Below are 12856 nucleotides of genomic sequence, written 5' to 3'. Positions count from 1 at the left end.
AACCAATAATGCAGTAGATAAAGGTGAGTGAATTATGATTTCTAGTTGATGATGTTTGGGACCCCCAGGGAGAGGGAACACAGTTGTAATCAGCTCTGCTTGCATTGTATGTGTAGCTGAATAAAACAAAAAGATGTTTATTACCTACATCTAAGATACAAGTATTCATCAAAACAATTAGGGAAATAAACTCTCAGTGATATCACAGTGATGCAATGTGTACAAGGTGCAGCCCGACAAGTGCCTGAAAACACTTTTTTCAATACATTTAAAGTGTTACTAAAAGTCAAGAACGACTGTTAACACATCATAGTTTAACACAAAACACTGAGACAGCAACAGATTGCATGGGTGAAGCTACCTGCTGTATCATACGTAAGATAACATATTCTCTACGACTGAGCCATGGTTTGCCCGGGGGTTGTGGACAAGAGGAGGCCCAGGTTGGCCCAAATTAGTCATTACTTGCAGTGCAACCATATCAGTAGTCAAAAAGCATCAATCAATCTTGAATGTTTGCTTAAACCCTGGTGAAATACTATTCATCATGCCCGCATAGCCATCACTGCACAAGCTTGTGGTGACAGTAGCACTGACATAGCGTGCTTATACATGAATACTACTGGTGACAGATGAATATGTTAGCTTATTTTACTTGTGTTACACTGTGTGGTTGTGGGCTCTCAAAACTTGGGTTTCTTGGACTGTTAGTGGCACACAGTATGATTTAAAATGTACCACACTTCTGAAGGGTCTAAATAAAGTTCTGTCTGGCTCTCCATTCAAATAAAAAAATATGTTTATCTTTAAATGCAGATAAGACAATGTACCTTTTAATCGATCATAAGGTGAAATAAGCAACCGCACGTCAAATGAGAAGAAAAACAATTCATGATTGATTTTGAGGTGCCATTTCCTGGGCATGCATGACCTGCACCACTGTACATATGCTGTTTCACCAAAATCAATCAGGTATATGTTGAATTTAATTCACCTTGAGATGGAACAGTGTGTTCACATGAGCTGGTATTGTATAATTAGATTTTAGAAAAAAGGCTCAAACACAAAGAAATGCCATCTGACACGACATAACACTTACACGGAGAATGGTTGTTAAGACGTGTTCGATAGATCCGATTTGCATGTTTAATTAAGCTATCAGCTCAGTACAACAGAGACCCAAAACCTAAAGCCGCAGAGTCAACAGCCCCTGTAATAACACCTCCCTCCGGTCAGAAGGGCTGAGGAGAAGTGGAGGGAGGAGAAGAGGGAGGAGGAGGAGAGGAGGCAGGCAAAGAGGGTGTGTGTGTGTGTGGGGGGGGGGGGTTGCAGTCAGTCACTAATACACTGAAAGGGAAAGCGCAAAGCTTTTCATTAACACCCTGTGAAAGGCACATTCACACTCCAGCCCACTAATTAAGTCAGGCCTCACTCACTGGGGAGCAGGAGTAAAGGGGAGAGAGGAAGAGAGGACAGAAAGAGGAGTAGAGTGGGGAAAGAGAGAGAAAATGAAGAGACTTGGAATATTGAAAGGAGGGAAAAAAAGGCAAAAAAGTGGAGTTGTGAGATGGAAGGGAGAGACCGACGCACAGAGTGAGAGCGAAGGAGCAAAAGGAGGAGGGAGGTGCACAGATAATATCTCTGGCCCTAATCAGGTTGATTTTAAAGTCACTCGCTGCCAGTCCACTGCAGGCCTCATTAACTCGCCTCTGGCTGGCATCATTGTTCAGGCAGCGTTTGAAATCCACCAAAGGAATGTAGATTTGCTTTAATCCGGGCCCATCAAAGGTAACACTGATGCAGTAGTGACGCTCTGCTTCTGGATTAGGCCAAGCTACAGGGGAGAGAGAGAGACGAGAGCGGGTAGAACGAGAGCGAGCGAGAGAAAGAGAGAGAGAGAGAGAAAAGACCCCTCCTCAAAATTTAACCATTTCAAATTCAGTAGGTGACAGGTCTCAACAGCCTCACCGGCACTGAAGATGACACTTTCAGGCGGCATTTGAATAATCTGGATGGTCCAGGTTACATAATTATGCCATGACAATTTGGGCACATATGTCAGAGTACAGTCTGGCAGCCAGTGTGTCAGTGTGGGGAAGCTTACAAGGGTAGGGATAAGCGCCATACTGTCCCTGCATTTACTCTCCTCCACTGTGTTCTGCGAGGTGCTGATTTGGGAAAATTTGCAATTCAAAACAACTTTTTGAAAAGAATATTTTTTCGTCTCATGAATACAGAATTTGGGAGGCTGGGTTTAACTTGCACATAGTAACAACGGGAGACCATTTTGTGGTTAGCCTACCTCTGGCTGTGTCAAAACATGAGGACTAAAGACGGGCAGGATATCTCTGAAATCCCTCTATCATGGCGCTGTCCTTTTTGTCATGTTCACCATTTGATTTGTCAACCAGGAAGCCCGGTTCAAGCCAACAGGAAATTCGACATGTTCCAAAAGGACGGTCCTTTCAGATTACTAAAAACTGAGATAAGGAAGGTTTGCAAGGTAAAAGAATATCAGTACTCGAGAGGCAAATGCAACAGATGAGCTTTAGCCTCATACAGAGTGCATGATGAGGCTTGACAGCTGTGATAAAAGGCATGCTAAAGTACACACTTTTATCACTTTCTGACCACATCTTGTTTTCTGAAAGAGTAGCCTTCACTTGCAGAGAAAGCACTCTCCTATCTGGGAGACCTGCGATTTCTCGGGTTAAAAGAGCATACTGACATCTCATCTTTATTCATGAGCAAAGCCACTACAGTGGATATTAAACTCTAAACAGTCTCAAGAATATTGAAGAAAAGAGCATCCATTCGGTGAGGTTGCAGTCCGGCATTTGTGGCAAGTGCCAAAAGGAGAGGTCCACACGATCTATGTTTTATGCTGATTCTTAGCATGCTTATGACATCTTAAACATGAGTTTCAGGTGTCACCAACCGTGCCCCAGCATGCTTTGCCACAGTCAAACCTCAGTGATGCTGAGGATTCTCAGGGGACCTGAGGGCGAGGCGGAGAGCGGGGGATAAGTAGGAGTGGCAAAGAGGCAAGAGATTGTGGGCATGAGGGTCCTAGGCTCACAGGGGGAGCCAGGTTAAGCCAGTTAAGGGCATTAGACCTCCAGGCTGATGAAAAGGGGCCCTCCCAGATCAAATTGAAGTAAATCTAGCCTAAATCCACCCTACAAAGGGAGTTTAGACTTCGCCATTGTGCGGGCCAGAGTAAACAGGGGGTCCTTGGGTAAGCCTCCCTTCACAGGGGACAAAGGCAGAGAGTTGAGGAACTGATCTTACCCCAGTAGGCCAATGTTAGCACACAGATCACAGGGTTAGACACACTCAAACCTATCAGCTGCTACACAGGCCTCTACGGTCACAACACTCTCCTAAGCCTTAAACAAGCTATAAGTTCTTCACTGGCTCTGACACTCTAGCATGCCCCCCGTGACTGCTCACATTTTGCCCTGAAGACAGGAGTGAAGATAACTTTGTGTTCAGTCGCTGGCTCTTGGACAGACATCTCAAAGCACAGTTTCCTCACCCTCCTGGCTGATTCACACGTCCTGGCATTTTTTCTTTCATAGGCTAAAAGGATTGTTACTGCATTGTGACTCTACGACAACTGACGAATCAAGCCGCCATCATCCCTTTCGTCAAAGCATGAGGCCATTTGCCCAGATGGCCGCTGGGCACTTGGCTTTGAAAGCAAGGATCACAGTGGCAGGGGGAAAAAAATCTCCTCATTCACGAAAAAACTTTCCAGAAAAGCAAGCACAATCATCCTGTTAATGGTTCTAATTGAGGCATCATCATACCCGTCACACTCCAGCTGAACCTAGCACAATAAATATGTGTTCAATTAGGATCCATCAAACGCTCCCAGCCACCGCTGCTGGAAAAACAAAGAGGGCCCCCGGCCCATGGGCCTCGTTCAATTCACCTGGCAATCATATTATGATGCTCTCATTTCTGACCTGCTTCAAATTATCTCTGGGAAAACAAAACCCTTCTCCGATCCATTTGTGCCAAGACGATTGTTCTTCCTCTCCCGAGTCAAAAACTTCAGCAGATTATAGCCTCTTTGTGCTTGAAAGGTACTAAAGTAGGTGTCAGCTGCTATTACAGTCAAGGTCTACACAAGCATGAACTCACACACACAGACACACACGCACACACAGAGGTTACAGACCCGGCAGGCATTTCTGTGAGCCTCCGAAAAAAGCCCACATTGCTTCGGTAATTATCAGCCACGGAAACCATAACAGTGTTCACACAACAGAAGAATGCAAAAACAAAGGAGCCATTCAGCAGCTGTAACACCCAAGGTGTTTTCATAGTGACGGCCATCTTGTCAGCTGACACAAGCCGCTGAATGAAACGAAGATAACCACCGCAGGCAACCAGGTGCTTCTTCTTTTTCCAAGGCGTCTAATCATAACAGAATGAGTGTGGCTGTGTATGCATTTATTTGTGTGGGCACGGCTTATCTGAAACAAAGACAAATGGGCTATGTGTGATGGCTCTGTCTTGATTACACATCCGATGGTGAGGTGCACAAACAGATCACCTCAGTTCATCAGGTAGTAGGTTAGAAAGAAGAACATGTTGATCTGCATTAATTAACACACGGGTAGAAGTTTCATGCGTGTAGTTACCAGCCACTGAAGAGTGGAAAACTAGATCTTTCCGAACATATTAATATCAGGGATGAAGCCAAGGGACGTCACTCAGCAAACATGCAGCGTGTTTTTCAGTGGCTACAACTGAGAGTTTTACCACATGGCTGTGTGTCAATGTGCAGGCTTGGCCATGTGTGCAGGCTCTAAATGAGCAGGAGGAGGGTAGAGGGCTCGTCACAAGCCAGGCTATATAGGAGATGATAAACAATCCAGCTGAAGTCAGCCATAAGGAGAGTCTGCCTGTCAGTTCTCTTACCCTAGAACAGCCTGGGGTTATCATGACGTGCCAGCACATTTGGTGTGAGCGTTTGACTGCTTCACCTCCTAATCGTGCCTCCTCCGGGCAGCGCTCTCCTTGGAGACCTCCCATCCTCTCCTCTTCCTGCTCCCCCTCATTCAGCAGACACTGTTACACTGAATAGTCCCATAACTGCAGATGGAGGAAGCTTGTAAAATTGAGAGGATTGTTTCTACAATGAATGTGTCCACGTATCTTACTGTTCCCAAGTTTATGTACATGCTACACCTCCTAATATGGGGATTTTCAATTTCGGCCTCGTATTTCAGTTTTGGCCATCATTTCAAATGCTGTTTACTGACAGCTCTCTTCTCCTATATACACTAAGTGCAAAGCAAGTGCTAGCAAATACCCATGATTTGTAAGCAAAGTAAACTGTTTCCTGCCTACTCGTGATTTACCAATAAATAGATAGCATAGAATAAGTACATTTTAAGTACAGTAATTATAATTAATATCATTGAAAGTTATGTCTGTTAAACAGAGATGGCCTGTTCATGTCAACCTCCTTGTGGAAATTACAAGGATTAAATGTGGACTATATCCTGAACTCAAACACCCCTCACTTGGTATCACAAATTGTAGCAGCGTATCAACAGCAGTTGCTAATTGTAGCTCTGTAACCACCAGTGTTGGCATGCCGGAATACTGAAAAAACTACATCAGGCCTGGCACCAATTTTGTGGGATCTAGCACTCCATCTGTCACTTTTTCCTGGTCATTTCTTGGAAATCCGTTCAGAAGATAATGGGTTAGGTGGCAGGCTAGTGTTATTCTCACTGATACCATTGGTGAGCATAATATGTGCATCTGTACAGCAGACTCCATTGCTGCATTGCATGTAGTAAAAGTTTTTTTTTTCATTTAATTTTCCATGGTTCATTTAGTACCATCTTCATACTTCACAGGCATACACTTTTATTTCCCAGGTTGAAAAACATACAGCATGCATGGTAAAATTACACTTCCATCCAATGTATTTGACTCATAGTCTAAGAGGTGCAGTAAAGGTTATGTAGCACTGCACTAAAACACTTCCAGTAAATTTGACCACTGTGTTTCATTGCTTACTATATTTAACTCATGATCACATACAGCTATGAACGACCAGTGAAGCCAAATAATATAATTCCACTTTTCCCCAGTCAAAACTGCACAGGCAGCCCAAGTTAAGACTACATTCATTATCAGGTAGGTTTGTACGAGAGGATTCAACCACTCTTAACAACATTTCCAGCTCTAATTATTGTGATAGTGTCACAACTATTTTCTTTCCCCATGTAAGCATCTATTTCCGTGGCAGAGGCAGGCTGTTTGTATGTGGCCTGTTTAGGCCACATCTTCCTCTGTGGCTTGTTGTTCTGCGCATTTCTGAACCCACCCATTTATTTTGGTTTGTCATAAACTATATTTATCTTTTTCTCTTTGACAAGTGGGACTTGAAAAAGAACATAGTGTAAAGAGCAAAGCCCAAACAGCTCTCCCTTTCTGGCTCTTTCACTGAGTCTAAAGAATTACTGTAAGCCTGCAGTATATACAGTGCCGCCATTCTGTAAGCCAACGTTTTGATTATTCACGCAATGCTTTAACAGGCATGTAATTGTGACTCATAAAAAGGCTTCTTTGGTCAACATGTTGAAAAAGACATGCACTAAATACGATGCCTACCGTAACAAAGCACACGTGCACACATCAGAAAACATATTGGTAAACCAAGATGCAGGATGATAAAAAGTAAAAGATAGAACACCATCTTTCTCGAAACTGTCTAAATAAATGGTGTAAATCTTTGATGGTCACACATAACAGGTAACATCAGCCTCCATCGCACACCAAACTTTAAACTTTGTTTTCACATTTTGTTTCACTCAATTTCATAACAATAGATCAGCCAGTGAGTGTTGAGTGTCAACTCAGGGCCCTGCCAGCAAGGGGATTTTGAAACTGACGGCTATGAAAACTTGCTGTGAAAATGTTCTATTACGTCATTTATTATCTTTCAGTTTTTTCCTTTAAAAACAGCACGGCCCCATAGCCTTGTCCAACAAATTTAGCCGTGACAGTAGTTTACCGTCCATCATGCTTGGTCTGTCTGCAAGGACAAATGTTTGGTATCTGGTAATTCAGCATCTGAACATTGAATGTAATAAGCCAGTTTCACAGATCAGCATTTACTCATTGAATTAAACTAGACATACTAAAAAGGGAAGGCTTTAACACGTCTTGAAGTTCTTGCCATTTAAATTACAGAAATGAAATAGCTGAACTTTCATAAATTACAGAATGTGTTATTACAATACTACTACTGTTCATATCTTTTGCCAGTAAAATGACAGGATAGGATAGGGCTGGGCGATAAACAATATATATCTTGATATTTTAAAATCTGCTCAAAAACACTTAATAAATGATTGGACTGGGTGACAAAAGCAAACATCCTGACAGTTTTGAGCAAACGCCTCATATTATCAACATTGCAACAATATTGTCAGGGTGACGCAGGAAGATACTTTCACAAAATATCATCACAATGAGATTTTTCATAAATGGTCATCAGTAATGTGGATATAATGCCCAGCTGGGTAAAGGCATGTATGAGAACAAGTAAAAAAGTCAGGTAAGTTCCGTAGATTACATCAACTTATTGGTTCCAAAACCAGGAAGATACCAGAAAATGTTTTATGTCATACTATAAAAATATATAAAATCTAAGACAATGTCTAGTCTCATATCGTGATGATGTAATATGGATATATGATTTATTTGTTTTAATTGTCTCTACATTGCTTCTGTGATGTAATTGGAGACCATTTGCAGATTCGATCAGACTTCAGGGGTGCCACAGGTGCCACCCAGCTCGTGTCTTAGAAACCGTTGGAAATTGACCTGGACCTGGTTGTCTGGGTTTTCTCTGACTCTTGTTGCTCTTTAAAGAAGCATGCTGACTAAAAGAAAACAGACGAGCCTGTCCAGCCACACAAACTTCCCTCTTACGCTAAGAATTTTGACAGCTCTACTCTAAAAAGCATTGCGCAGATTGAGCGAATAAGCCACAGCTAGAACTTGGAGGCTTAAATGATGCAAGAGGGTGGGCAGCTACTCAGGAGGATGAATCAGAATTTCTCAGTGCATGGGTATACACTCTAAATATGAATTATTAAGTGGCTATCATACCCCCATAGTATGAAAATAAATCCAGGGGTGGATGAAATGAGAAGGGGCTGAGGTAGTGGACCTGAATACTGATTTGGAAAGAGATCCCAGAGGAGGCACAGGTACTAAAAGGCCGCCGGGAAGCTTGCTTGGATCTCCGGCCGCAAATGCCTGATCATGCCTTTTAACCTTTGACATGTTGGATCACAACACATACTGTGACCATAACTGTTTTGACATCTAACTGGACACTTTGTGCCCTGATATGATCTGGTGAAGCAGTGTTATTGCTAGGAAACTGTGAAAGGTAGCATCGTACTGGAATATCAATTAAAGAAGAGCCACATTTGAATAATAATAAAGATAAAAAGAAGAAGAAGAAGAAGAATTATGTGGACTATGAATATGCTTAAGTTTCATGGCAATCGGACATTAGATTTCTATTTCTCAAGCAAAAATCTTATGATGGCAGTGAAGCCATTAGTTTTTGATGTCGTGGACCAAAGTGTTGGTTAGCAGAATTTTTTGTGACAAGAAATTCAATTCTAAGAAAACATCCTCCAGGGAAGTTGAATATTCAGAATAAAATCTAAGCAGTCTCGAAGTAGTTTAAAAGAAGAGAAGGACTCACTAACTAATTATGAGCTGCATATCTAGTTATTATCTTTATGTAATGAAAGGTATACATTTGTATGCACAGCAGAACTGAACTTTAACAGCAGGACACTATTAAGAGTGAGACAGTGTGGACTCTTTATTACCAATCCACCTGAGCAAACAAGATTTCTTCATCCTTATCCCTCTGAAGCAATTGCTTTTTTAATTAAGCATGTTTCAGAATGTAGAAATGGATACTTCATTTGTTAATGTACATTTGTTAATGTACTGTCAGTAAAACAAAAAATAGTTGCAATATCCTGCAAGTAGGTAGATTGCTCATCAGCCACAGATCCAGAAACATTTCTATACACAAGTCATTTTAACCATATTTTGCTGTTGAGCTGATTTTGATGCACAGTTTAATTTCTCGGGAAGGAGAAAAAAAGAAAGTGTGCATAACAGTGACATATAAAAAACTTTTAATACGCTGAACAATCTGATGCTGGCTGTGGGTACCATTTGTGAGAGATGGGAGGCTCAAGAGTGTGGAGGCAAATGTTATTGAGTCTTTCACCACAAGATGGGGTCTGTCTAGGAGGTCTTATTCCTCTGTGCACATGCTTCTGTGGCTCTGGGACACTGTGCCCTGGGACTGTCACAAACCAGAATTACATAGCAACACAAATCTGATGTTCACATCATACTCCTTAAATAAACTCACCCATACACGGAGCTAAACTGGTCTAGTTACACATCCACCACATTTTGGGACAACAGTTGTCAACTTTACAGGCTTTGCACATGTTAAAAATAGAGCAGTCCACGTGTTTTCTTGTATTCTGCTCTCCAGTTCAGCGGATATGTAGTCAGCATGTGAGAAACTGCTGTATTTGTAACTTTCCCTATTCAATTCAGTAAATTTATTTTGACTGATTTCAAGACAAAGCCTGCTGACTATAAAATAAGTTATTCCATTGGGGGGGGGATCAAAATTCAAAAACCATGTGTACATAATATATTTCTTACTGATAATATTTTTTACTTGAAAGTACTGAGTTCTGACCCCACTGCAGGAAGGACACTGTGATCACATCTTGCCTATACTACAAAGGCCAATTTCAATGGGAAAACATCTGGAAAACTGTTGCCCAACAAAAGACTGTTTCACAGGCTGCAGTAAATTTTATATACATCAAACTCTGTTTGTTATAGTAAAGAGATGAAAAGCTCATAGCAAAAAACATATCTCATGGTCCTAGGTCACACCAGATCCAAGCTGTAACATCTTAACACGTCACACCTGATCACACAGCCTTAAAGCCCTAACCGCTGCATGATTCCCCCATAGAAAGATGTACCAGATCGAACCTTTGGGAGTGAAGCCAACTTAACCTCAACCATGTGTGTAGCAGCTGATTCAGAAGTATGTGAACAAAGTAAAAATGCAGAGACTAACCAACTGTAAGTCCAGTAAAAGCCGATGGCCAATAAATATGCCCACGCTATGAAAGCACACAAATAGTGATTACAGATCCAAATCTGTACATGATATAAAGAGGGCGTTGTTAGCGAGAGTAAAGGCATATTGTCAGCTCAAATGTCTATCTCGTAACATATCGCAAGGCTTTGCCTCGTACAATTAATAATGGTGACACTGGTTTATAATTTTGTCAGAGAATCAAATAATCACTTTTCTCTCCATATTTACCTTGTTATATATGATTTATAGTTTGTTAAAGAAAAAAAAAACAATAACTGGTAAAATGACAACATATATGATATATTGTAGATATAAAAGCGAGCTAGAGAATAAAAGAGATTCCGAGAGAGCAGTTGTGTGCCTGACCGTTCATCGGCCCTATAATTCACTCTTTATGTTGTGATGTCTTAAAATGGGATTTTACAGTCACTGCTTTTATTTCCACATAAAACAGAGTCTTGTACTGTATAAGCCTGTTAAGAGAGTATCCAACGGTATCTTGCAAGCTTGGTCCCAAAGCGCCCAAACTACACAACAAAGCATAAAGAATGTACTGGTGCCAGAGTCTGACCGTCTGCTTTCACTATCACAGCCGGCTGTTTGTTCTTCTCTTCTCTCTCTATCTCTCGTCTTCCCCACGTCTTCCACACTCCAAGCACCAAGAGGAGTATAAAGCAGGGAGCAGTCCAAGAGGGAGAGGGAGGGTTTTCTAGAATTCACCTTTTATCTCACATAGAGAATGTGGCAAGCGGAGTGTAGGAGGGGAAAGGAGCAATAAAGTGGTAGGGAAAATCAGAGACGAGAGCTGAGGGAGAGATACAGAGAAAGAAAGGGTGTAACTGAGGAGAAGAAAGGGTTGGTTCGCATTTCTTTTCCTCAGCATATATTTAATGTTCTCTGATCTGAGAAGGAAATGTTAAGAAGTCATTCCAGAGAGATACAGAGTGCATTGATACAGCTTTCAAATTCTACTTTGCTGACCTCAAGCTTCAAAAGTACTTCCAACTATCTGAGCTACCCACCAATACAGCCTTTGTAAATTAATGGAGTTCACTGCCATCTTATAATCAAATTTGTAATATCATTCAATACTATATTCCCAAAACATACCAACTCTTTAGCCAGGTGGTTTAGTTTACCTTTTCCTCATAAATTATTCCCTCCATGCTCTCACCTGACAACCCAAACAAAGCCGTTTCCGAGCAAAAACTGTACGTCCTCCTTGTCCATGCACTACAGTCGCCCTTAGGTTAATTCAAAAGATTGCATCCAAGGATAAGTGAAGTGTGGTTTGTTTGCTGTGAAATGTTTTGAACTGCTGTCTGTCTTAAGCTACCATCATCCTGCTGTAAATCACAGCTGTCTGACTACAGGAGAACCTGATGTAGCAGCAATCTGGCAGAGAAACCACAACAAACCGCTCAGGAGAGGTCCGCAATCACATCAGACTGAGTGATAATACACTTTAGAGTGGAAGAGTTTTGAAGGCTGTCGATGCGAGTGCTGCTGGCCGGACTGTTGAGTGCTATAAGGAGATACTGATTCCCTGCTGCCTATATATCACTTGACAGGTGACGACAGGGGGAGGGGGAGGAACAGAGCATGGTTTGGGTCTCTCCAATGTCGCATCACTCTGGGCAACCAATGAGAGGTGATGGGGGCTTATTGACTTGTCTGGCTTGATGGGCACTCAGTGGTTGACACAGCTGCAACCAACATCCTTCAACGCTAAACCAAATGGCTGAGCATGATCAAATCATTTGCCCGCTAACCTCCTTACACCGAGATATTCTGGAGATTAACCTCAAACCTGCCTTCACCACCCACCTCCCTCTGGCAACAGGGAGTAATGCATCATGAAGATCGATGCCATATACGCCATTTTCATCTCTCCTTGAAAGTGTGTCACAAGAGGGTTTCCAAAAACAGTAATTCAAATCCTGTCTACCTGTCCTGGCACAACCTTGACAAGGACCTCATTTTATGAGCCTTTCTATGTGAGCAGAGTTCTGTTCATTGTTGTAATACAAGGGTCATTTTTGACTAAAGCATTTTCAGAAGAACCATAACTGAAGTGTTTCAGCAGGGGTTTTTACATAAAAGAAATAAACTTGACAAAACTTCCATTTCACTCAAATTAACACTGACAAAAGGGCAACAATGTTGTCCAAGGAATCCAATTACTTCTGAAATCATTCAGAATGAAATTGCCAAGAAATTCAAGTGATCACATTTATATCTATACACATGGTTTTCTTTCCTTTGAAGAAATCCAAGTAATAGGGCAGTATAAAAGTTGGTTGGCCATGTTACTATCTCATAACAGGTGTCTCCACTCACAGGTAAAGTAATCATGCTATGGAATAGCAAGCTCCCTTCTTCAGACAAGACTGTAAATTGAGATGAACCTACTTGAAATGAACTCCTAATCAGCTGCCAGACACAGACAATCTCTCTGATGACTGGTGAAGGGTATTCATTGGAGAGGAGTTTAACATCATTGCGTCTGATTGACTGGGCTCTCAACCACCGTGGGTTAAGGGGGCTCCAGGGGTTAGCCTGGTCAGACAGAACAAGTGCGAGCGAGAGAGAGACAGAAGGAGAGGTAGAGAACGCGCGAGAGAGAGGGCCCTTCGGTAAATGGGCAGT

At 41.9% G+C, this 12856-nt stretch overlaps 1 long non-coding RNA gene across 5 annotated transcripts in view; it reads right to left on the bottom strand.

Moving 5' to 3' along the window:
• The window catches only part of LOC115580846 (uncharacterized), a 153000-nt gene that overhangs the window by 125789 nt on the left and 14355 nt on the right, over positions 1 to 12856 (bottom strand). For 2 of the 5 annotated variants that reach the window (XR_003983939.1, XR_003983940.1), the window contains one exon: positions 1114 to 1834. The exons of the other annotated variants lie outside the window; for them this stretch is intronic. This is a non-coding gene — a long non-coding RNA (uncharacterized LOC115580846). Of the gene's footprint in view, positions 1 to 1113; positions 1835 to 12856 lie in introns of those variants that run through there. 5 annotated transcript variants of the gene reach the window in all.

The sequence above is a fragment of the Sparus aurata genome, chromosome 4 (assembly GCF_900880675.1).
Source record: "Sparus aurata chromosome 4, fSpaAur1.1, whole genome shotgun sequence".
NCBI lineage: Eukaryota > Metazoa > Chordata > Actinopteri > Spariformes > Sparidae > Sparus > Sparus aurata.
Note: the sequence above shows the minus strand (reverse complement) of the source record. Positions and strands in the feature narration are given on the sequence as shown.